This window comes from Pseudorca crassidens, chromosome 7 (genome assembly GCF_039906515.1).
Source record: "Pseudorca crassidens isolate mPseCra1 chromosome 7, mPseCra1.hap1, whole genome shotgun sequence".
Lineage (NCBI taxonomy): Eukaryota > Metazoa > Chordata > Mammalia > Artiodactyla > Delphinidae > Pseudorca > Pseudorca crassidens.
Genome location: NC_090302.1, coordinates 38,932,473 through 38,954,106, shown reverse-complemented (window position 1 = coordinate 38,954,106; position 21,634 = coordinate 38,932,473). Strand labels below are relative to the sequence as shown.

The 21,634-nt window shown below is 40.1% G+C and overlaps 1 long non-coding RNA gene across 3 annotated transcripts in view; it reads left to right on the top strand.

The window, feature by feature from the left end:
* The window catches only part of LOC137227737 (uncharacterized), a 165,737-nt gene that overhangs the window by 89,288 nt on the left and 54,815 nt on the right, over positions 1–21,634 (top strand). The window contains exon 4 of one of the 3 annotated variants that reach the window (XR_010944983.1): positions 15,771–16,565. The exons of the other annotated variants lie outside the window; for them this stretch is intronic. This is a non-coding gene — a long non-coding RNA (uncharacterized lncRNA). Of the gene's footprint in view, positions 1–15,770; positions 16,566–21,634 lie in introns of those variants that run through there. 3 annotated transcript variants of the gene reach the window in all.

Here is a 21,634-nt window from a genome sequence, read left to right as displayed (position 1 = left end):
CCAGGCGCTCCTAAGCTTGATTGCATTTTGGCCTGTAAATCCATCCAGGGGAAGATCATCAGTTCTAACCTACAAGCATTCCAAGAAAATGTGCGTGATCAAGGCTTTCTTTCTTTTAAGTCTTGGGAAAGCTGTGACTTTCTAAAGTTTGGCTCCTGCCACTTGACATTGAAGAAAAAAAATTCCACTAACTGCAAAATAAATAAGCTGGCTGCTTTGTGTTTAGCCTGCGGCTTAATCTCTAAACCCTGGCCCCAGTAAAAGTTACTGTTGGCTCTTTTCATCCGTCCTCACCCTTTGTTGTTCTCCGTGTGTTTCCCCATTCTCTGCCATGTACAAATCTGGTGGAGGAGATCTGGGTCAGTGATAGCGGATGAGCGAGAAGGAAATGAAGGAACAGGGAGAAACATTAAGAAAACTAAGCTGGCAATGTTAAAACTTGCTGAGAGGAGACTTAACTGTCTTTTTAAAATTTACTTTAATTTTTAAAGTTAAAAAATTATTTTTTAGTTAATTAAATTTTCAACTGTCCTTTGAGACATATTATAACATGTAAGAATTCACATGGGGATGGGATGTAGACTATGAGTTTTCAGACATCCAGTCAGATCCTGAATACTCTCCGTGTACTTGTTTATATAAACCACGTTAGCTGGAAACTCTTATAAAAATTCAGTCACAGTATTTGACAGCTGGATTTCATGGTTATCTTGTTAAAGTTGGGATATAAAATCAACTCCCTCATTGCTTTTAGCACTGGGAGAAGGGTAATTGCATGAGTCTTCGAACTATAGAGATTTTATTTTGGTCAATCCTTTCAGGTTTCCCTCCAAATAATCTTATTGGAGAGATGCTTAAATGGTACAGTAGATTAGCTTGTGTTTTTTCTGCCTTTATTTTTTTTGCCTTCTGTTTACTGAAGTTTATAATGATATTGAGTAACAAAGTAATGAGATGATGAACAGAATAAAAACAGGAATAGGAGAAGATGGATGTAATTTATAAACTGGGTCATCACCATTAAATAATCAAAAGCTTGGAATTGTAGTCCATATAAGTTGAAACTGAACTGCTATAAGACAAAATAATGCCAAAAAGTTTATTGACCTTTATTTCCAATGTGTGTTGTTCTCTGGATGTCCTACATGTTTTTCTACAAAGAAGATACTCCTGCTTCATGGTCACTTTTTTTTTTTGCGGTACGCAGGCCTCTCACTGATGTGGCCTCTCCCGTTGCGGAGCACAGGCTCCGGACACGCAGGCTCAGTGGCCATGGCTCACAGGCCCAGCTGCTCCGCGGCATGTGGGATCCTCCCGGACCGGGGCACAAACCCGTGTCCCCTGCATTGGCAGGCAGACTCTCAACCACTGCGCCACCAGGGAAGCCCCGTAGTCACTTTTTGTTTTGTTTTTTTTCATGGTCACTTTTAAGATCAAGTTGTGAAGCCATAAATCTATTAACTGCTAGAGGAATTGACCTATTTTTGAGAATGATCTTTCAAAGTTCCAGAATATCTATTTCAAATTAGTGAAAACATGGTTATAATTTGTCAGTTATTAAACATAACAAGTGAAGGAAGAAATATAGAGAGCATGTATAATACGGTTTTTATTCTTAGGAAATATTGTACATGCACCATAAGCCTAGTTTTCCCTATTGAGTGCAGAAGCTTTGTCACATAAGCAGGAATAAAAAAAAGTTTAACCGAGCCATTTGGCCACTCCAAGATCATGAATTATAGAGCTGGGGGTTCAAGGACACTGATTGCCCATACAACCCTGCAGGGAGTTGAACTGAGCTCAGTGTGAGGTCACAGCAGGGCAGCAGAGGACAGAAGGTAATGAGATGTCTGGGCAGTAGGGTAGCTCATCAGCTGCTCATCTGAGAAATCCTGGTGCATGGATGAGGTGGATGTGACTCATTGATTCAACTTGAAGCAGGAAGAATTGTGAACAAGGAAGGGGACCAAAGAATAACTCAAGATGGTGGGAGACAGCCAAGATAAAAAGCTGTCTTTATAGACAGCCTTATTTAACCAGGGCTAAGAGTTAGAAATGTACATTTATCTGCCATTTGTCCACTTATTTGAAGGGAATTTCATGCAGTAGAACCAGCACATGCACAGACACATTAATATGTTATGTCCTTTGCATAGGGAAAAAGTAAAGTTATCAACCATTATAGAATCTATATTCAAATGTAGAGACTTCTCTTTTTTTCCATTAATAAAAGAACATTTCAAATATACACAGAAGTAAAGAGGAAGAATACACTGACCCTCATGTACCCATTGCCCAGCTCCACCAATTAGCAATTATACCTTTCTTGGAGGAAATTCATTTTGATGAAGGAAGTTGGCATGAGAAGAGTCCTGGAAACACTCCCTGAAGAGGGGGAAGCAAAGGCCCAGATTTTCGGCAGGGCTCCCTTGATCCCTCCAGTGTGACATTATTACAGCATTACTGCGTTACTTGTTAAATGAAAGGTATTAGCTCTGTGAATAATCAGGTAATCAAAAAGTAGTTACTGCTTTGACTTTTTATTACAGGTTTTTCATCCACTTACATTTAAATTTTTTTAATATATCATTATTTTAAACATATCATTATTTTAATTATATCCAATTAAATATACCTGCATTTCCTCAGCACGCATCATTACGTACTTTACTAAAAAGCACTTCGAATCCAACTGCGTACCAACGTTCTTTATTATAATTTATGTGCACAAATCTTAAGCAGATTTATACATTTTGGAGATTAATTATCAAGAAGTTTGTTTAGACTTTCAGTAAATGTGAAACAAACTTCAATTCACTTTGGTATTTATAATTTGATGGTATTATGTTATTGTTCTGTAAGACACCATTTTGTTTTCTTTATCTAAGGAGAGTATGGGTACATAAAGAGAAGTCATTACAGTTACCAGAACCATTAGTGCTCAGGTCCTTACATTTTTTTCATCACCTTCGGTTCCCCCTGAAACTCATTCTTTTTGGACTCTGCCAAATAGCAGACTGAAAGATTGCTTGTGACCCAGTCCCAATCGCATGAAAATAATATTGCTATGTTATAGGAATATAAGAAAATGTAGCCTTTAGTGATTGCTTTTAGCTCCTGTTAAATAATCTTAGCTCTTTTTACCCAGTGTCTGTTATGGTACACGGGCCTCTCACTGTTGTGGCCTCTCCCGTTGCGGAGCACAGGCTCTGGACGCGCAGGCTCAGCGGCCATGGCTCACGGGTCCAGCCGCTCCGCGGCATGTGGGATCTTCCCGGACCGGGGCACGAACTCGTGTCCCCTGCATCGGCAGGCGGACTCTCAACCACTGCGCTACCAGGGAAGCCCCTGTTACTTTTTATATCTGCTTTTGCATTACTCAGAGCTAGCCGTAAGAAAGTCTTACTACTGGTGTTTGACTTATGATGGAGTAGTGCAAAGATCCTTAAACTAGAATTCAACAACATGTAGTTCTTATATTCTAGCCAGCTCTCTGCTATCAAATGCTACCCCACTCTTGTGGCTGTTTGAAACAAAGTGATCCATTAAAGAAACTCACAAGGAAAGTCCTAATCTCTAGAGTTGTTTTAGGCAACCAGTGGGTCCAGTTTGATGCTGATGTCTTGATGAGTTCCCATAGTCTAGATAGCAAATCTTGAATCCTTACCTTTCGCCAACCCATATCCCCTGGTTTGGGCATATTTCTTTACTTCTTCCAGTAAATGAACAAAAGCTTTCCTATTTGGTTTCTGGATTAACTCATATCTCAAGCCCAGGCATCTCTTGTTTTCTCAAGGGAGGCTGCCTGTTGTCAGAGCAGCTCTGCACTGTTCCCCACCTCCCTCCTTTATTTTTTTAAAATTTTAAAAGATATTTATTTATTTGGCTATTTTGGGTCTTAATTGCGGCATGCGGGATCTAGTTCTATGAACAGGGTAACAGGGATTGAACCCAGGACCCCTGCACTGGGAGAGCGGAGTATTAACCACTTGACCACCAGGGAAGGCCCCTCCTTTCCCTCCTTTAAATGGAGGTTAGGAGTTGGAAACTGAATTCCTCTGTGACCTGAGTGTATCAGTTTGTATATTATTGTGTGAAGTTAGTTCTCTCCCTTTCCAATGACAAGGAAATTTGAGAGGAAGGAGATGGTGGTGAGAAAAGTAGAGAGAGGGGGAAAAATGTTCTCTGTCACCTTACAGATTTCAGTGGGTAAAACTAGTCATTCAGAGACTTTATTTCCTTCTTCACAATAGCCCATGAAACTTATGTGTTGAATGGTATTTTTTGGATTAAGTTTTGTGATCCCAATGACTAAGTTTTCCATTGACTAGAATAATTGAGAACAGAGACTGGGTGAAAATTCTATGTAAATAGATGTTTCTTTTTAAAAAATGCTATTAAATGATAAAATGTGACAATTTCTAGTGGCAAATTATTGCATTAACAACAGAGTACTTTGCAGCAAAATTTAAAGAAATAGAAATACATTGGTATGCTCTGGTTCCCTTGTTAGTAGAATTACCTATTGTCAATAGCTAATAATTTGAACAACAGTACTATTGTAGAAAACAACTTTTACCTCCCTGAATCAGACCCCTCCTAGAGTGAATGTAGTTCCAAGACTTTTTAGAAAGTGATCAGAGTGTCATAGAAAGCTCTTGCAGTTTCCTTTATATTGTTAATCTCTTCTAAGGTGGTACTTAGAATTCATTCTACATAAGAGTTTATAAGAATGAATCCCATTTTCAGTTTCAGTTTCTTTGCCCCATGCAAAATTAGAGGGGAAAAAGACAACTCCTATATGTATTAAACATTAACTTCAATATTTTTTTTTCCCAAGCAGGACAATTTAACACATTTTTCTTTCTTTTTTTAAAAAAAATCAGTGACTACTACATAATGCTAAAATACTAAAGATAATCTATTGCTGAAAGCAAACAATTTTGCACCTCAAATTCTATACTCAACCAAATTTGTGTTCCAGTAAGAGGACAAAATAAAGATATTTTTGTATATGACCACAGACCATCTTTGAAAGTAATCCTCAAAATATATTGTTATAAAATAACAAGAAAACCAGAATGAATATAGCAATGAAAAAGATGTGGGCCAAAAAACATTAAAGTTATAGCTGAGTCTAAAGAGCAATTGGCAGGTACTTCTCTGGTGGCACAGTGGTTAAGAATCCACCTGCCGGTACAGGGGACACGGGTTCGAGCCCTGGTCCGGGAAGATCCCACATGCCACAGAGTAACTAAGCCCGTGCGCCACAACTACTGAGCCTGTGTGCCACAACTACTGAAGCCTGTGCTCCTAGAGCCCGTGTTCCGCAACAAGAGAAGCCACCACAATGAGAAACCCGTGCACCACAACGAAGAGTAGCCCCCGCTCGCTGCAACTAGAGAAAGTCCGCGCACAGCAACGAAGACCCAACACAGCCAAAAATAAATAAATTTATAAAAAAAGAAAGAAGAAAAGAACTATTGGCACATAGTATAGAAACAGTTGTTAATAACATGGCACTGAAGTCCCAGCCCGTAAGTAGTAGATGTGGGAATACAGGGATTAGAGAATAGGAAACAAAGTTGGGACCAGAATTAAAGGTGTCTTAAGAGCCTCGCCTTGACCAGGAGGATCATAGAGATACTGATTATTTCTAGATATTGGTAAGATATATACATTAAAATGTGAATAATCAAATGTCAAGACAATCCCTAAGAATAATAGAAGAATAATATGTATTTTTTAAACATTCTAAAAGGAAGGGAAAAATGGAACAACAGTGTTTGAAAATGGCACCCAAGTTTGTCAATGCACCAGTGATTTGGGGAGTGATTCTCTGTCAGGAGGTAAACATTGTTATGTGTAAGGTGGTACAGGTAGAAATTTGAGTGTGAAATGAGGTTGGGTGCACAAATTGACTCTACCACTTCTAGCAGTGTGACCTTGAAAACTTTTACTTAACTTTTCTGACCCTCACTTCTCTCATAAAATTATAACACTTAACTCTAAGTTACTTAAAAATAAAATAAGCTGGTATAAGAAATGATATCTAGGGCTTTCCCGGGGGCACAGTGGTTAAGGCTCCGCCTGCCAATGCAGGGGACATGGGTTCGAGCCCTGGTCCGGGAAGATCCCTCATGCCACAGAGCAACTAAGCCCGTGTGCCACAACTACTGTAGCCCACGCACCTAGAGCCCGTGCTCCACAACAAGAGAAGCCACCTTAATGAGAGGCCTGCGCACCGCAATGAAGAGTAGCCCCCGTTCGCTGCAACTAAAAAGAAAGCCCACACGCAGCAATGAAGACCCATTGCAACCAAAAATAAATAAATTTATTTTTTTAAAAAAGTGTTAAATTATATCTTTATCATTCTTGTGATGATTATTTGCTGTACGATATTAAATTCCTTTTCAGAAAATTTCAAAAAAAATTAATTCAAAAAGGCATAGAACAAAAAAGAAATAATGCAGAAGAATGATAAATAGAAAACAAAAATAGGTGGTCATAAATAAGTCAAACATGTATAAGTAGTCACATTAAATGTATTTAATGTTATTTAATGGCTTAAATTCTCCTTTACAACACAGACTTTAACACTGGATAAAGAAAAAAGTCAACATTGTGCTGTTAAGACATGTGACATCCACAAAGAAAAACAATACGAAAAGTTTGACAAGAATATGCAATAATCCATGAAACTGTATGCAGGACAAGTTATAAAATATAAAGCAAAGCAAAGAAAAAAAATAATGAAAATGCAAGGAGAAATGCATAACCCACAATCATAGGGGGAGAATTTAATACAACTTTCTCAAAAATGAATAAATCCAAGAGACAGAATTTTAAAGCACATTTAATAATCCTGCTGTAACATAATTTACACATTTAAAATATTTATAAACTTCATCAAATAGAGAATTTACACTATTTTTGAACATCCATGGAACATTTACAGATTTGACAATGTGTTAGTCTACTAGGAAAATCTCCACAAATTCCAAAGAGCAGAAATCATAGTTCGTACTCCCTGAACAAAATACAGTAACAGAAAATAGTAACAAGGAAAGAAGACTCCTCTACCCCTCATCTACCCATTTCAAAAAACAAACAAACAAAATATACTCTTCTAAATAACTTCTGGTTTAAAGAGGAAATAAAAACAGAAACTATTAACCATTTACACATAAACAAAAATGAAAGCTCTACCAATCAACACTATTGACTATGGCTAACGCAGCACTTAGAGGAAATTTTACAGCCCTAATTCACTTATTAGAAAATAAGAGATTAAAAAACTCAGTAATTGTGAAAAGCAGCAGTAAAATAAATAAGAATGTACAAGAATGGTGATAATAAATTAATGACAGAAACAGAAAAAATAGACTTTGTAAATTTGAAAGCTACTTCTTTGAAGTGGTGTGTGAAGTAGACAAAACCTGTGGTAAGTCTGATCAGGAAAAAAGAGAAAGGCTACAAATACACTTCAGAAACAAGAGAGAAGACTTAACTACAGATTCAGAGGAAAGTGAAAAAAAATAAAAGTATAATGTCTTTGACTTTGAAATAAGTTCAAAATCTATTTGAAAAGGGATCACTTTTACAGGAAAATATAAATTACTAATATTATTTCAAGAGGTGGTAGAAAACCTAAAGAGAATAATAATCGTAGAAGAAATTGACAAGGTAATAAAAAAATCTACGCCCCAAAAGATAAAAGGCCTTGATTATTTTATGGGCTTTAAATCGTCAAATACTTAAAAACTAGGTAGTCCCTACTGTAAATAAATAAGAAGGAAATAATCCCAACTAAACTATCATTCTATATAGTTGAGGTACCAAAACTGTCAATGACTGCACACACATACAAAATGACCACTTTTGGCCAATCTGCCTTATGAACATAAATATAGAACTCCAAGTAAAATATTATCATTAAATTCATAACCAAATAGTATTAATCCCAGGAATGCAATAATGGCTGAACACTAGGATATCTATTAATGTATTTTCCTACATTAAAAAGAGGGAAACCATTGGTTCATCTCAATAGTGCAAAAAACATGTACATCAAAACCTATTTGTGATTTAAAATAATCAAAACAAAATGACTTCTAGGCTAGAGAAAGAAACTCCATTAACTTGATAGAGGGTATCTACCAGAAATCTAAAGCAAATACAAAATTTTATGGTAAAACAGAGCATACAATTGAAAGCAGGAACAAGACAGGAAGGCTTGTTATCACTACCCCTACTCAAAATTATAACGAAGGTCCTAGCTGAAGCTTTTAGGTAAGAATAAGAAATAGGGCTTCCCTGGTGGCGCAGTGGTTGAGAGTCCGCCTGCCGATGCGGGGGGCACGGCTTCGTGCCCCGGTCTGGGAAGATCCCACATGCCACGGAGCGGCTGGGCCCGTGAGCCATGGCCGCTGAGCCTGCGCGTCCGGAGCCTGTGCTCCGCAACAGGAGAGGCCGCAACAGTGAGAGGCCCGCGTACCGCAAAAAAAAAAAAAAAAAAAAAGAAAAAGAAATAGTATATGGAGAAATGAGTATGATTTGGGGAAGGAAAAGGCGAAATGTTTCACTATATTATATAATCTGTTTGCAAAATCCAAAAGAATCAACTGAAAAACATTAGAACTCTTAAGAGTGTTTAGTAACTATCACAATATCAATTTGTAAAATCCAAAGCTTATCTGGATCTCCATTTAAGTAATCAGAAAGCATCATAAAAACACCTCATGCACAAAAGCAACAAAAACTATTATGAAATGTGCATACTTATGTGAAGAAAAATATAAGATTTGACTGATGGTCATAGAAACTCTCTAAAATTAAGAGAAATACTATGTTTTTAATTTTGGGTACACTCAGTATTGGAAAGACATTAGTTCTCTCTAGTTAATCTATAAATTCAATACAGTCCCAATCATGATTCCAGCAGGATCTTTTGTGTAATTAGATATACTGATTAAAAAAAATGTTTGAGGGACTTCCCTGTTGGTGCAGTGGTTAAGACTCTGTGCTCCCAAATCAGGGGACCTGGGTTTGATCCCTGCTCAGGGAACTAGATTTCACATGCATGCCACAACTAAGAGTTTGCATGCCACAACTAAGGAGCCAGCAAGCCACAACTAAGGAGACTGCCTGCCGCAATTAAGACCCAGCGCAACCAAAAAAGAAAAAAAGTTTGAGGACATTTTGCATTTGTCTTCATTTTATTGTTATTCTTTATATCTCACATATTTTAAAATTAATATTTATCTCTTTGATGTGTAGCAAGAGCTTTAAAAGAAAGAGAAAATGTACAAAATTAGCTATGAAGATTTTGAAAAAAGAACAATGTAGGAGGACTTGTTCTACCAGATATCAAAACATGACCTGCAGCCATCATAGTTGAAATAGTGTTGAAATGACAGGAGACAAGATAGATAGATAAATTGCAAAAGACATTAGAGTGTCCTAAGCACATTGCGGGTATTTACTATACAGAAAATTCACATTTCAGATCAGAGAGCAAAGTGTGGACTATTTAATAAATGGAAGTGTCAGTTGATAGTTACTTTGGCAGGACCTATTGAAATTAAAACCAGACATTTGTTTCAATTCAGCATTTCTACCATTGCACAAAATAATATACACATGAATGTTTATGGCATTGTTGATTATAATAGCCCCAAACAGGAAAAGACCTAAATGTCCGTCAGTAGGAGAATCCGTAATATTTACGGACTGTCGATATTCTTGAATGCTAAGTGGCAGTTTTAAAAGATTGAAGTAGAGTTCTATCTATTAACCAGAGGAGATCTTTCACACATAATATTAAAAAAATAATAATAAAGTGGCAAAATCATGTATAAAGTATATATATACACACATATATATTTTAGTATATACATTTAATTATACTTAAATATATATAATACTTAAATATTTATATATAACAGAAAAGATATACATCTCATAGAAAAAGAACTGGAAAGATACACACTAAACTATAGAGATAATCCTTCTGGAAATGGGGAAAGGAAGATTGTGGGGAATGGAAGATGTACTTTCACTGCTGATATTTAGTTGATACATAAACGTGTAGATAATTTGAAATGTATTGTTTATTGTATTGCTGCTTGTATTTTAAAAACTTCTTTTACATTTCTAATTTTTTAAAGGGAAAATTTAGTTTATATTTGATATGTTTTGTAGATGACATACCATTATTATGTTTCTATTATGTGTTACGCTAATGATTCTTTCTCTCGAGACTCTTCATTAGTAGTGGGTATGTATGTGGAACACTGGCTCCTCGGGCAGTGCCAGAGAGGCAGCGTGTTCTCACTCCAGGATCGCTCTGGTTGATTTGCCTGGAAGACCACAAGGCCCGTGACAAAGTAGAGGCGCAAGTGCAGAGCATCTTGCCCTGTGCTTTTGTGGACCTCCCTAGACTACTGAACAGAAATTCCTTCGCGATGAAGGTCAGCCCAGTGCTATTTTGTGTGTGGCAGTTGAGAGACACTGGAACCAAGAACTTCTCTGAATTTCACATGCAGAGAATCACATCTCTTTGCCCTTCCATGTTTGCAAGATCTGTCATTCAGAGAAGGAAGTCAGATCGTCTGAAATAACTTGCTCCACAACTAGCCAGGTTGGTTATCCATGCTTTGTACTCTTCCCTGGGATCGTAACAGATTTCAACTGACCAGTAGACCATTCCCAAGCCCATTTCTCTGTTTCTCTCTCCCTCTCTTGAAAGATAGGCCTTTTAAAATGCCTGTTTCCTATTTTACATTACATCCATTTCTGTCCACAAATCTTAAACCAAATAGTAATTCAACTTCAGATTTGTCAATATGACTACACGAAGCTTTTTTTTAAAAAACCCTCTTCCATTCCTGTCCTTTAGAAGAACATCCCTGTGTTAGAGTAGAGAGGTGCAACAGAAAGGGGGTTGTACCGGGAATCAGAAAATTTGTGTTTGAGGCCTGCCTTCCAGGACATTTTGCAAGTCACATAACTTCTCCTAGGCCTCCCTTTGTGTCAGTTGTAAAATGGAGAGATTGGGAAAAACAGGGAAAAACTGGGTTGAGGGGAGGCAGGGAGAGGAATATAGGCAACTAAGGTAAAGGGCTTTGGAAGTTATAAAGCAACAGGCCAGCATGAGACTTGTATACAAGCCCCTTGCTCTCCTTCTCACACACACACACACAGAGCTGCCTGCATGCTTTGGATTTCTATTCTCTTTCACTTATGTTCCCTTTAAAGTAGACATTTGAATCCCTCCTAACACATTCAGCTTGGTTTTTTTTTGTCGCATGTACCCATTGATCTCACCAGCACCTGAGGCCTTGGATTTCTTTTCTACCTTTCAGGCAGCACCTGTTTTCTCCCAGAGGTGTATTTAGCTTGGTGTCGAAAGCACAGTGTGTTCCCTTTTTGTTAACTTAACCTTTGTGTTGTTTTTAAAAAATCAGATTTGAAAGAACAGGGACCCTAGAAAGCCTGTGATATGTAAATATTTAGCCAGGTAGATAGGGATAGTAAGCATTTTCTCTCTTAACACAAAACATGATTTTATTTGCTAAAGCTGTAATCTTGTTTGATAATCCATCAGTTTATTATCAGCTATGTGGTGAGACATAATGCCACAGGGAGATAATCAAGCACCTTCACCTGCTACTACAGGGTTGATTACAGTGACTGGAGGAGGGGGGCATCATCTGGAGGGGATTATGTTAAACATAGGCTTTCTATTTACAGTTGATTTCCTCAAGCGCTTTAACCATTCTGCTCCCTGCCTAGGTAAGTAGGTCATCTGAAAACTGCCAGAGAAAAGGAGTCTTTGCAGCTGTAGCACAACAGAACTTGTGCCTTTATCAGGTCCCATTTGTCCTTGTTTCATGCTCAGTGCATTTCTGAATCAAAGAAGAGAGAGATGAAGATGCCCCATTGAAGACAGTATTTAAAAAACAAACAAACCAAAACCAGAACAGTTTGAACAGTTTGAAAATAGAACAGGAAATTCTTCCACCCCACAGGTGACATCAGAATCCCAACTCGGAATATTAAGTTCAGTAAACTAGATTACTAACCTGAAATTTTTTTTTTTTTTAAGAAGATGTTGGGGGTAGGAGTTTTAATTTTTTATTAATTAATTAATTTATTTTGCTGTGTTGGGTCTTCGTTTCTGTGCGAGGGCTTTCTCTAGTTGTGGCAAGCGGGGGCCACTCTTCATCGCGGTGCGTGGGCCTCTCACTATCGCGGCCTCTCTTGTTACGGAGCACAGGCTCCAGACGCGCAGGCTCAGTAGTTGTGGCTCACGGGCCTAGTTGCTCCGCGGCATGTGGGATCCTCCCAGACCAGGGCTCGAACCTGTGTCCCCTGCATTAGCAGGCAGACTCTCAACCACTGCGCCACCAGGGAAGCCCACTAACCTGAAATTTTAATATAACATTGATCTGTAGGCCTCTCAAGGATGTAATCTGCGGTTTCCGAACCAGAGGCAACACCCCTGTAGGGTATCCTCAGAGACCCTCCTGACCAGGTCAGGTGGAATTTACAATGCCAGGGGGCCGAGAGATTACAGGGGAAATGGTTCTCCTAGAGTTCTGGAAAAAGGCAGTGCGACCTCTGACCCCTGGTGGGAGGCAGAGAAGTATTCCTTTGCAACGCTCATCTTTGACTACCCCATTCTTCTCCGCCTCGAATGTATCTCTTCAGGATTATCCACCATGCAGAATGTCTCTACCTGAAAATTCTCAAGTTGAAGGCCTGTGAGGTAACTTGATTGATTTCTGGCTACTGATAATAGAGGCTGTGTGGTTCTACAGGCCTCTGCAATTAGAATGTATTCTCATATGTTATCTCACTGGAGCCTTTCCTGAGACAAGCAGATGAGGAAACTGAGTTTCAAAGAATTGAAGTATATTGCCCAAGTTTACACAGTGGGTGATTTCTTCCCTTCTTTTGTTCCTTTCCTGTCCTCTTCCTTTTCTCCTTTTCTTTCTCCTTGAAAGACATTCTCTTAAGAATGTCAACTCTGGAGCCAGGTACATGGTTTTAGATCCCTGGCTCTGCATGACCTTGGGCAAGTTACTTATTTTGGTATGCCTTGGTCCTCACCAGTAAAATGAGGATAAACAGTAATGTTTACTTCATATGGTTATGGGGAGGATAAAGCTGGTTGATACAAGTGTAACATTTAGAATAGAGTCTGGCACATAGTTAACATTCAATAAGGTTTAGTTATTTTTGCTGTTGCTGTTGTTGCTTCCTTCCACACCCCCCTTTGTCCTTTCATCAAACATTAATTGAATGTCTGCTCTCTGATGGGCATTGTGCTAGGCTGGGGAAATGAGTAAGAGGGCGTCCCTTTTCCACAAGACTGGCTGGTACTAGGAGACAGGCCATCAGATAAGTGTGGGGGATGGCCACATAATAGAGGTATGTCACGGGCTTTATGTAATCACAGATGAGCTATTTATTGGGTGCCCATGGTTAGCTGGGAGGGCCTCATGGAGGAGGAGACCTGGCATTTGAGTTGAACATTGGAGATGAAGAGGTGTCCACAAGGCCAGTAGTCAAGGGACGCATGTTCCAGGTAGAGGGGCCGGTGTTCGGGACTCCGGGGCTGTATGAAAGACCACGACACGGCTTTGAATGAGAAGCTATATTAGTTAGCTAGGGCTGCCGTAACCAAATACCACAGGTGGGGTGGCTTAAAAACATAGAAATTAATGTTCTCGCAGTTCTGGAGGCTGGAAGTGCAGGAGTCAGCAGGTTTGGTTTCCTCTGAGGCATCTCTCCTTGCCTTGACAGCCACCATCTTGCTTTGTCCGCACATGGTCTTTTCTCTGTATCCTAATCTCTTCTTCTTCTAAGGACACTAGTCATGTTGGATTAGGGACCACACATATGACCTCATTTACTTTAATTACCTCTTTCAAGGCCCTCTCTCCCAGTATAGTCACATTCTCAGGTACTGGGGGTTAGGGCTTTCCACATAGGAATTTTTAGGGGGACGCAATTCAGCCCATAACGGAAGTCATCTGTTAAACATGACTGGAGTCAGGTGCATGCGGATGAGTGTGAGGAAATGAAGCCAGAATGCCACACAGCGCCTAAATCTTGAAAGGCTGGGCGTCTCATCAGGCTAAGGAGGATGTCGGGGGTGTAAATATGGACGTTCCCACCACATTTCGGTGTCCCTGGCCCCTTCCGGCTGCGGTGTGAAGGGCAGACTTACTGGAAGGAGCCACACTGTGATATGTCAGAGGAGACACTAGTTTGAATTCCAGTTCTCTTCTGCCACAACCCCAAGGCTTGTGTGGCAGGTACAAGGTGGCAGTTATTCCCCAGCTTCAAGAAGGTCCCTGAGAACGAGGATGCTGTGGGTGTAGGGGGACAGGTGGGTGCAGAAGATGGAAGCAGCTCTAGCTCCAAGTCTGCTGTGGGAGCACCCCGTTTTGCTGTATCAGCATCAGTGGGGGTTTGCCAGGCTCACACAAGTGAAAAAACACCCAAATAACAGATGAGGCATGCTCTGGTTTTTCCTTTTCACCCAAAAGGCCCCTCAAGTGTTCCTAACATAATCACATATCTTACTACTGTATTTTGTAAATGAGAGAACAGCCTCCCTTTCATCCTCCTGCCAGGTAGAAGCACGCAGCAGCTCGTTGCTGGTGACAGTCAGAGAACGAGATAATTGCTCCTCTACATTTTTAGAATCCTGCTCAAACTCACACATTTTGGTGCAGAAAGGGATGCCGTGTTTTGTGTTGTTCCCATTTGGTTTAGAGGCCTGAAACAGAGGCGTCCTGCTCTAGTTTTCCTTGTTTCTGGAGAAGCTGCTTGGGCGTGTCACTTCATCTCTGAGACTTGGGCTTCTCTTTTGTAAAATGGGAATAATAATATATAAATGGCTAGGACAGTGCTGAGGATTCAGTGTGAAAATATGTATATATTTGAGCCCTTTGTAGACCTTAAAGCTTTATGCTACTGTTAATTCTCTGGATTAAAAAAAAAGTTTCAAGGTGCTTGTATTTTGTAATTTTGGTGAGTTGGTAGAAAAAAGTAAGCATTTTTTCTTCTAATCCCAGCTCTCTATTTGTATCAGGGCCTTGAGCAAAGCAATGGCAAACCCTGCTTTTACTGCCCTGCTTGGTAAAGTGGGAAGTGGTCTCTCTCCCTCTCCCCTTCTTTCTCTCCCTCCTTCTCTCCTTCAGTTCCTCCTCTCTCAGATGTAAAGATTAATTGGATGGGGTCTGTGCTGTCTGCCAGGAAGATAGAAAGTGTGAAGCATCATCTGGATGGGATTGGGAAGCACTAGATTCTCCTTCCTCTGCTTTTGACAAACAGAGTGACAGCCCATCGCTGTGTTTAAACAAGTTAATATGTATGTTCCTTGACATAAGGAAGCGCTCTAATCATGAAATACAGCTTGCATGTCATTTGGTTTTGAGATTTTATTGAGCACTACTGATCTTGACATATTTTGGTTGGCATCACATTCTTGGTGTAGTGGGTTAGCACTGAATAGTTTGCAGACTCTGTGAAACAAAATCCTCATGTAATGGTTTAGTTTGGCTACATTTCAAAAATACACAAAAACATAATGCAATTCTATTTTATAGGGATTTTTTTTTTCAACTTGTGGCTTTGGTTTTGTTTTGTTTTGTTTTTTCCTTTTTCCTCAGTGCCTTTTTTTTTTCTTTCTCCCTCTGTCTCTCTGTCTTTCTCTGTGTGTCTGTGTCTCCCTTTTCATATTCCAACTGCAGCAACCTACAAAGAAAGCTCCAGAGAAAGACGAGCTTGTGAACTGACTGAACTGCAAGCAGAAGAGTCCTCTTTGTAGTCCTCGATGTCAGAAATGTGTTTACACCGTGGCCTAATGCTCTGAACCTTTGTGTGTGAGTTCAGGGATTCAGGACATATGAAGGCCACCACGTAGTGGCGTGTGACAGGTCTGAAGCTCCCCAGTAGAAGCACTTGGGCTAAACGTGCCATAAGACTTCAGTCAACACCAGCCCCCAAAGTCACTGAACTCCGTGACATCATGCCCAGGCAGGAAGAGTCAATAGGCCTCTGGCACGTCCTCCGGTTCCTAACCCATGGACAATATTTAGAAGGCAGCGCTGGGCTCAGGCAGCCCTCTCAATTACTTTGGCGGGAACCTTCCAGAGTACATTTTGCTACCTCTTTGTGATGTAAACAGGGGGGCTCACAGTTGCCAGGGGATGTTCTTTCTGTTTTAATTATGCAAGGCATAATTATAGTTCCAGGGGCTGGAAGCAGCAGAGAGTTCTTTGGAGAACTTCACAGGGATTTTTCTGTTATGACATAGTTTATCTGGAAAAAAAAAGTAAGGCAAAAGTCATTTCCAAAGAGGAAAAAATAACACTATTCATGCTAGTGTTCCATTCCATATTGAGTAGATCACGAAATTGGAGTAGACATTTTTTGGGAACGGGGGTGTCTGAAAGTGTTGAACTCATATAATGGTGGGAAAATCTGGATAAATACTGATGAATGGATGTGGATGGAGAAGGATATAAAAATAAATGTTTGTATTTAGGAAAGCAATAATGAAGCATCCAGCCGTATCTGAGTGAATTTGTTAGTACCCTGCGCCCTGGGGATACGGAAAAAGATTTCACCATAGTAATAGTAATCTGGCCTGAACCTGAGTCATAAAATTCCTCCTGCCCCCAGATGTTCAGTTAGAGGGCACTTTGTTACTCTGCTGATGTAGCGAGAAATCGCAGAACTGCCAGGGTAATGGAGAGAACAGTGACAGGTGGAGAGCTAAGGCTGTTTCTCTGTTATGAAACATGTTTTTATGGGTAATTCTGATGTACGGTAGGTATTAAATAGAGCACCTGAGAGATGTTTTATTTCAGATTAATGCTAGAGTGATATTTTCCCCATGGCACTAATAATCCGGCAGCTTTCACAAGCCCGTTTCGCCTCGCAGTTCCTCACAAGCTCTGTTGTGGCATAAGGGTGAGCGCTTGAATCAAAATTTCTGCCTTACAGGGCTTCCCTGGTGGCGCAGTGGTTGGGAGTCCGCCTGCCGATGCAGGGGACGCGGGTGCGTGCCGCGGGGTAGCGGGGCCCATGGGCCATGGCCGCTGGGTCTGCGCGTCCGGAGCCTGTGCTCCGCGGCGGGAGGGGCCACAGCAGTGAGAGGCCCGTGTACCGCAAAAAAAAAAAAAAAAATTCTGCCTTACAAAAGGAGAGAATCACCTTTACTATCTGTGCTTGTGATATGATGCTTTGGTTTTTTTTTGGAGGAGAATAAGATATTACTCAGTTCTACCGCTGCAATTTAGAGATAGGGATATACATACGGACAGCCCTGAGTGGAAAAGAAAAAAAAGCATTTCAAGAATGGCGTTTTGTAATTAAGTGATCATTTAAGACGCCCCTTTATGCGTGTATGCTGGTTTGAAAGCCAGGGGACATACCATTTCAGCCTAACATCTCGGCTGTCTGCACCACGCAGGACGCACAATCCTTGTTTAAATGTGTGCTTCTTGCATACTTCAAGGGCTGTCACAGGAACAATAACAAGGGGCCTGTTGTTGAAACCACATCGTTTCCATCACAGCAGAAAAAAAAAAAAAATAAGGTCACTGTGAGCACTGTTAGGTTTGAGCCTGCCCAAATAATTTCATTCATGTTAAAATTTAAGGAGATGAGAAACATATTGCTTGAGAAGACAGAAGTTATTTTACATCTGCCCCCTTCCCCCACTGCAGTACTGGAGCGCCTGCCTGTTTCCCACCCGCTTTTAGCCGGAGGGCCAGTCCTCTCTGCCACTCCCACCCCACTCTACTGGTTGGCTCTTTTTTTTTTTTTTTTCCCAATTTGTTAAGATGCTAAAATCTGCTTTGTGTGATTTATGAAGGAACTTGAAGCGATTAGTTTCATAGTGCATGAAAATTCCTCAGGTTCGGGCGGGGGTGGGGGGGGATGGCCAATCTGCTACACTGTTTGCTGTGGACTGGATGGGACTTGAGCAGCTCGGAGCCATAAGGAGATTGTGTTGAGTTATTAAACACTTGTGGTAAAGCTGCTTATTGTTAATTCCCCGATGTCCTGCTGAAGCGATAGGATAAAATCAGATCGGATTAGATCAAAGAGCCTGGGAGCCAGTCTTTGGAGCAGATTCATTTAATCAATAAAGAGACCTCCTGAGCGAGGGGGAGAGAGTAGGGGCAGTCCTGGTTGCTTAGAAGATTAAGATGGGGGGTAGGGGCAGCGGTGGGAAAGAAACAACATTTATTTCGCTCTTCTTTTCGAAGTGTAATGCTCCTCTCAAACATTTTAGCCACACTCACCAAAGGGTCTAAACATTTCTTTAAGATTTCCTTACTCCCAACACTCCATTCCTCCTAAAATGTCCTATAAACCAGGAGGTTATTTAAAACAACAACAACGACACAACTTGTGTTCCGTAAAAGTTATTTCCACAAAAGCAATTTAGGCTTAAGTGATTCCCCAAGAAACATTAATCCCTTATGAGTTAATCTGCAAAATTTCCTATTGTCCCTTTGTGAGGAGAAATAATAGAGAAACACCAAAAGGCCAAAGTCTGTCCCCACCCCCCTCTTTGTATTCTCCCCAGTGCCCACCTCCCAACCCCCGCCAATAATTATAAAGCTTTGTGTATTAAGAGGTATGATGCCCTGTCCTTCATCCATGATTAACACTTAAACCGATGCATATTCATTCATCTCTTAGCCCTACCAAACCCGCTAAAATGAGGACTTGCCAAGAAGGAAGTGACACCCATTAGAAAGTTAACCACAGAAAATGAGAGAAAAAAATGAAGGATGGAGCAAATTAAGGATGCAAGTCCCTCAATGGTTATTGGTCTTAATGGTGTTATAAAAATGATGTCGGCTTTTACCAGGAATAATTTATATTCCGAATTGAGTAAGGATATGTATCTATAAATCCATTCTATAAAACTTAATTTTCCATCTAGATATGCTGATTACTTCAGGCCCGGCATACCTTTACCAGTTGTTAATTACCGCGGGATGGTTTAACACTATTTTCCAAATCAGCATGCATGCATAAAATGACTGCAATCTAATTTGACACATTATTAGTGATGATTATTGTCATAGATAAATTAGATTGAACAGAAAATAACCTTCATCCTTAGCATGTTTTAGCTCTCAGAATTAATGTGATTTGGTGAACACATATAAATAAAGATCTGATGAGTCCCTGCTGACTACAGGGCCTGCTGGTGCTGAAGTGTATCAATTTCATGCAGATGATGAATTCCTTAAGCATTCAATGATAATCATGCTTGATTTGACAAGACTTTCTCATGCTATTTTAGGGCCTTAATTTTCTGTGAAGTTCTGTCAAGTGCTCATCAAGCACCCACTTATCTCCGTATCTTAACCTGGCAGCCAATCACAAGGTTGCCTAACAGTACAGCTACTGAGTGCCAGCCCATTAATATTCGAGTCACGTGACTGTCCAAGGAGAGAAACCAATCAATGGCTGATTAACATTCAGGTCACATGACTCCTGAGGAGCGTAAATGAGTTACACAGTAAGACATCAAACAAATTTTCATCTTGAAAGAGTGATTGCTTTTTCTGCTGCTGTGATGTTTGTCAAATTCGCTCTAGCCTTGTCCAATTAAGCTCCATGAGCTGAATTAATAATGAAGAGATGTAAGCACCGCGCCAGCGTGAGAGCTGTGAGTGGTGCCATGGAATAAGAACTGCTAAAAAAAAAAAACAAAAAAACATTTCTTAGAATGATTGAAAATCACATCTGGATAACTGGAATTATTGCTTTTGCAATCTTGATGCTGTTTCGTACTCTCCAGTGCAAAGTGTGAACTGGAGTATGCTGGGATATGGTACTTGTTTTGCGTTATACTTCAAAGATGAATGTGGTTTTGGGTTTAGAATGATTTTAAAGGCATTACGCAAATACATGTTAATTGGATTATTGTTTGTGACCCTAGTAATGAATTTCATTTGCACACTCAATTATGTTCTGGGGCCTTCTAGAGATAGGATCTCTCAAGATTTTTAAACTATCTGTAGGAGGGAAGGAGATTATTCTGAATTCTCGTGTCCTGGGTGGAAGAAAGGACTAAACCAAGTACTTTAGAGAGAACTTGTGTGGATATGTGTGTGTGCAGTTTATTTTATTAACATTCACAGGTCAGAAAATTAAATTCACTGAATTGTTTCAAAATGCACAGGTGAATCTCATGAGAATTTCAGAAAAAGGCAGGTGCTCTCTTACTGATGATAGCCAGTGACAGCTTTCTTGTAGTTTCAAAGTTCTATTCAATCACAAAGTCAATTGCATCTCAGCACAGATGCACTACTAAATTCAGGTGACATGTTTAGAATAGAGACCCTAAGACTAATGAAGCTTTCATTCTTTCCCTGAAGGAAGTGAGACTTGACTAATGGTCTATTGGAATTATCAAAGAGTGTCAAAACCCACTTAATAAGTTCCAGCATGAAATTAGCCAAATTCCCAAAGGCCTTTCTAAAACAATATAGTCAAATAAAAGGTGCTGGGCCTGCTGGAAAGAGTGTTAAAACCAGTTACTTGGAAGTGATGAGAAATAAATCTAACTGTAGGCAGGAGGCAATGTTTATGTGTACAGTTAATAACCTTCTTAATGGGACTTCTTGGCTTGGTGATTCCCATACGGGGAGGAAAGTGAGATGTGGAACACAGGGTAGGCGAAGGGCCTTAAGTCAATTCCCAGCACTGTTAGTCAAGGGTGGAAATTGCAAAGAGAGAAGCAATGAATTTAAAAGCCCCAGCAAGCAGAGAGAGTGGAAGGAGAGATGAGCTGTTCTAGGGGAGGAGGTGGATATGGAGTGATTGAGTCTAAGTTGGACCATCCTCCTAATGGAAGGAAAATCTACTTAGTCCTAAGGACAAGGAGCTCCACCAATTCCCGGAGAGTGATTCCTTTCTGACAGTTCCTTACTAATGACTTAGAAAAGAACATTATTGTTCATAATTCCTCAGGGCGTGTGAGGCCGGAAAGGGGACATATTATAGAAATGTTCTGTTTTTTTAAAAGCAAGCGTAGAGATCCCAACCACAAGGCTCAAATTGAATTTCAGATACCTGTGAAAACACAGCTCTGAGTTTGTATGAAAAGATCTGCGGTACCCAAGGTAACCTGTTTAACTGATATACATTTCCTGAATATTTTCCCCATGACTTGCTCTGCAGCAAACTGGCAGCCTGGAGCTCTGCTTACATTCAACCCACATGCAGTGGAGCCGCTTCCTACGAGTGCCCCCACTTCCTGATGCTTGAGAGCCATGGAATGGAAGGTGGCTCAGCGGCTGTAGAAGGCCCTGAATAAAAGCGTATTCCACTTTCTGCATAACTTTACATAATTAATAGTTGTCCATGCAAACTATTGTTTGCCTTAATTGTTGTTTCAACAGCTGTTTTCATGAAATTGTGAAGCCCGCTGTGTCTAATCCTTTGAGCCCACTATTGATAACAAGAACAGCTCTGAACTTGCTCTGGAGGAAGAGTTTGTTCCCTGCCAAGCTGGAAAACCGTCCTGAAGTTACTTGAAAAATAAGGCCCACAGTGGGACTGGTTGTGTAGCTAATCC